The sequence below is a fragment of the Cyprinodon variegatus genome, unplaced genomic scaffold (genome assembly GCF_000732505.1).
Source record: "Cyprinodon variegatus isolate N-32 unplaced genomic scaffold, C_variegatus-1.0 Scaffold11, whole genome shotgun sequence".
In the NCBI taxonomy this organism is placed as follows: Eukaryota; Metazoa; Chordata; class Actinopteri; order Cyprinodontiformes; family Cyprinodontidae; genus Cyprinodon; species Cyprinodon variegatus.
Window position 1 is genome coordinate 2134776 of NW_015150464.1, and position 5006 is coordinate 2139781.

The following is a 5006-nucleotide window of genomic DNA, read 5'->3' on the forward strand; positions in this document are numbered from 1 at the left end:
TTTTTTTTCCATTGGCCCTAATCCTCTTCCTTAGAAAAAAATCTCACACATTTCCAGATTTATTTACACATTTTCAAATCCCTCTGCACACCCACAAATCGATATACAGACACATATCTCTCCACAAACACGTGCAAATAATTTTGCATCAATATTGCCCCCATAAGTGAACTACTGAACAGTCTGGTGTCTCGGTGCGCTTTTCATATCTAACAGTTGACTTCCGCTCCTGCTTATAAATTTTCTCTCCAGCTCTTTGGGCCACCAGCTGATTCATGTGTCTCTGCAGGAGCTCACAATTATCACAATTATCTACATTTCTCAGAGCTCATTTTTCTGGCCTTTTGTCAGTCTGCACCAAATTAACCCTTTGACCAAGCTGCGTGACGTGACGCGGCTCTCTAATTCCGGATAATTATGCAAAGCAGTTAATCACAGTGGTGTGTGAACCACCTAATTGACTGCCTGCTCGCGCTTCCCTGCGCCACCTAGTGGCCGCTTTAAGCCCCCCCCATCCTCCTATCCTATTTAATAAATTATTTTTCCGCCGGGAGAAATAAAGTGCCAGTGCAAGCGGAGCGGGGACATCAGTGGCTCTTTGGAACCGCGGCGCATCGCTTTCCTTCCCGTGACTGCGGTGATTAAAGTTCAGCTGCTCGCAGACGCGCTTCCTCGCGGGAAACTGCGCGTTTTAATGAGCGTCAGTTTTCCATTTCTCCACTTCAGATCATTTGTTGCTGTCCTACAGTCGGAGAGCTGCGTCTCAGCCCAGCGCACTGACGGATACGGACCGACTTCAAGGATCACAGGTACAGTTGATTCATTTGGATTGATCTGAACGCATTTAGATGGATTCCACTGGCTTCACATCAACTTTTACCACTGGGTTTCAACTCTTTTTTTTAATGCTACAATAGTCACTCTAAAATTAGTGTAAAATTCAGTGGCACGGTGGGAATAATGTCCAAAAAAAGCAGAATGAGCTCCATGCATGTTGGTGGAACCTGCGGAAGAGGATGCACCTGTGGAGGCTGCACTGTGTCTTTATAAGCTCCATAAGAACAGGAGATTTATTTATTTATTTTTTTTCTGAGAAGCATCTGAGGTTTCATTGAGCACTTCAGGGCGCAGCATCCACCCAGCAAAGAGAGCAGACAACATGCAACATGTTCATAAAACCAGCTCAGATAGTCCAGCTAAGCAGATGGTTTCTTTATGATACAGTCCAACTCTTCTTTTCTGTATTGTGTGTTTATTATTTTATATTTCTGGCATGCTGCTGCAATATCACAGCTTTTTTTCTTTCCTGTCCATCACTGTCAGACATTCATCTCTCTGCTTCCTGCTGGTTTTAACCTCTCTCCATCTCCTCCATGCGTTCTGACTCTTCCTGCCAGGCACTGTGTATGAGCAAATGTTCACCTTGCTGCACTGCACATAATCCTGAGATTATGTGACAGTTCTGCAAGGGTTTGGGGTTTTTTTGTGTTGTGGGATGTTTAGGCAAACTTTTGTCCGATTTGGGTCACTTGGAAGATTTACAGTCAGAAGATAAAATTCAATTAGACAGCCCCGCAGCATTCTGTAGTTGCTGGCAGATGGCTTAATACTCTTGGATCGTTTCTCGGTGTCCCTTAATGCTCTAATTGGGTTTCATCACTTCATGATGTGTGTACACATGAAGAAAAGAGATTTAAAACTCTGTTGATTCAATCCTAACTCAGCCTTGTCAGGTCCAACTCGGCTTTCTAAATATTTCACATCTAATCCCCTGTAATTTCCTTGAAATGAATGTAAAATCCTACTGTAAATAGCCTCATCGCTGTATTTTGCCTTCTAGATGTGGTGTTGGGGTTCGGCTCAGTGAAGTTGCAAGGACTCTATAACGTGCAGCCAATGAACTGTGCACCCTGGTCAGGGCATATTTGTCTCTCCGAGTTAATTCCAGCCCAAGGAGATGGTTTTCCCTCTGAAGGACATCCACTCAGTGTTCAGAGGGACATCTGTAGCAGTTTTACTGCGAGTTGATAGGAATCGGATTACTCCATGTGGAATAAATGCTTCCTGTCACCAGAAGGTTTTGTCAGTTTGATCATTCTTCCATCAGGAGCATTGCAACCTGGATTCAGATGAGGATACTAGATCATGTCTAAATTCAGTTAAAATTTAGATTAAGCCACATTGTTACATGCATTGGCCACTTTGTTAGGTACACCATGTAGTTACTAACATGACAACATCACATTGTTGGTGATGTTTTTTTAAGCTTTACTCCCTTGATGCATATCTGCTGCTCCACGCATCCCAAAGGTCTTCATTCAGACCGATCTGGTGACTTTGGAGGTTTTAGGAGAATAGGAACTCCTCTGCAAAGTTTAAGACATGGTGCATGAACCTGCAGGAAGAAACTATCAGAAGATCTGCTCTTAAATGTAATTACTTGGTCAGGAATAATGTAATGGTGTGGAAAGTGTAAAGGATTCAAATAGTGTCAAGGAAGTAAACCCATACCATTATACTACCACCAGGCTTAACTGCTTATACTAGGCAGAACCATGTTGTGTTGTTTATGCCCATTTCTGACCCTGCTATCTGAATGTTGCAGATTCATAGGTAGAGCTTTTTTTGCAAATCGTTTCGAGTTCTTAGCGGACAACTTGGCCGCCGTTGGGGTCTTCTGCTGCTGTACCTCATCCACTTCAAGGTTTCTATGTGCTGTGTTTTCAGACGTGGTCTTCTGGTTATATAAAAAAAAAGCTTATTTAGTAAGTTTTTCCTCTCCACTGTCGCTACAAGCATGCTTAGTGTGAGGGGTTATCTTCGAGACATTGAGTCGATGCAATCAACTGGTTTTCCTTGGATAGAAAACTTTGAATCAATCTGACTGGATGATCTGGGTGAACTGTAAAGTGCCTTGGGATGACATGTGTTGTGAATTGGCATTATATAAATAAACTGAATTGAAATTGAATCGAATTTTAGCTTCTGTAGTCTTTGCATCCCTGTGATGCGACCTGTCCAGGTTGTCCACCCCTCGCAAACCTGCTTGGGATAAGCGTGACAGAAAATGGAGGGATAGATGGATGTATTTGCATCCTACCCAATCTCCTTTTAACTCTTAAATCAAACACATTTTGATCCCTCAAATGCGTCTTGCTGGATCATTACTAGTTGTTGCGCTATTCTAGAGAGTAGATCAGTAGTTTCCAAATGCCCAGAAGGACCCATCTCGCACAACGCTCGTTTTCAACTTCAGCAGTTTTCTTCTACATGTCTAGATGCCTCAATCCTTTTAGACGTAGATATTTGTGAGTTAATTAAAAGTTTGAGCCATCATTGGGTTTCATCCATACTCTATATGCATGCCCTTGCAGAGACACTGAGAACAAGCCACAATGCACTCACCTTAAACCTCACTGCAAATAAGAAAGCCCAAAAAACCTAGCAGTTTTTTTTATTTTTTATTGTGGTTAGGAGGCTTGAGTCGACAGAAGGAGAACATGCAAACACAAAAAAGTGTGCGATCTTCCTGCTACAGTGCAACAGTGCTACTTCTGAATCACCCGGAAGCCCCATGATTGAACATACATTATGTACTTAACCCTATAATACCAAATGTATCATATTTGATACATACGGTTTCTGAAATGTTTTGCATCTGCACCTTTTGCATAATTTAATGGTAAAAACTTTGCTTAAAATCCTATTGTACACAATCAGATACACCTGATAACAGCCAGTAGAAGACTACACAAAAAATAATCTTGACTTATCGCATAGTAATAAATTATTAATATCAAAAATGTATTTCTGTTTTTTCTTTTTACATATTTTGTTAAAAGGCCAAATAAGGAATTCAAACCAAAAAAAAGTAATTATCTGTTTTGTTTTATTCTTGGATTGGGCCTTAAAGGGTTAATATAGTAGACTGTTATTTTATATGAAATTCATTGTTTAAAAAGTTGTGAGGACCGTAAATAAAGTTTGTAAAACACACAATACCAGCAAGCACATAATAATATTTGATAATATTGTTTAATTTATTCAAGAGTTAAAATGTAACATCTCAGCATTTGTTTTTTTTTTTTGTTTTTTTTTTATCCATGTTGATCTTAATTATACTAGCTATTAAACATGTGAAACATTTCAAAAAATGTAGCCGTTTCAGTTTCATCCCTGACATTTCAGACATAGACTTGATGTCAGCTTAAAAATGCTCACTGGGTTGTGAGATTGGGCCCATTTGTCTTTTTCTTTTTTCTTTTTTTATCAGGATACGGATCATGAGTATGAAAAGCTGTAAATGTTTCTGAACAAGCTTTGGAAGGAAGCATGTTGTGTCCCAGCAGGTTTTGTCCCAAACTTCCTTTTCTTCCAAAGTTCTTCCCCCCAGGTAGGCAGTGCACATTTACCTGGATGGCCCTGGGAATCAGACTAGGCTGCCTCGATCAGCCATTGTTTTTTTTGTTTTTGGTCATAGACAGGAATCATGACACCCTGACTGGTCTGCAGCCAGAGCAGAGGCAACCACTTCAGCTATATTACCTCTCCTTTTGAATCGAACCACAAAGACCAGCCCTTGTTGCTCCTTTACATCTTTAACAACCTTCTGGTTCGCAAATCTAAAGGGGCTGGTTATCTTCCCGCAGCAGTGTGTCGCAGTGAGCTATTGAAGCGTTCTCTGCTCTATGTTATTCCACGCCACAATGCAAGAGGGCCAATCACGAACTCACTGTGGGTCTAGATTAGGGGTGTAAATAGTAATCGTTTTGTATCGATGCATCGATCCAACAGTCGACGATCTGATGCATCGATACGTCCACGATTTATGTATTTTTTTCCTCCGGTCTATTTTTATCCATTTGCTCCTGGGCGTAATTCTCACTCCTGTGCTGCGGTGGCGCTAAACCTATTTTACACACTGTGGGTCTAGATACGGCCGAGGTGGCGAGGAAATGGGGGCAAGTTTAGTCCGACGACGGAGGGACATGAGGGCCAAAAAGAGC

The 5006-nt window shown here is 41.3% G+C and overlaps 1 protein-coding gene across 1 annotated transcript in view; it reads left to right on the top strand.

Moving 5' to 3' along the window:
• Window positions 1-581: 581 nt before the first annotated feature.
• The window catches only part of vwc2 (von Willebrand factor C domain containing 2), a 76865-nt gene continuing 72440 nt past the window's right edge, over window positions 582-5006 (top strand). The window contains exon 1 of the mRNA XM_015380583.1: window positions 582-809. The gene's annotated coding sequence lies outside the window, so the exon portion shown is untranslated. The remainder of the gene's footprint in view (window positions 810-5006) is intronic.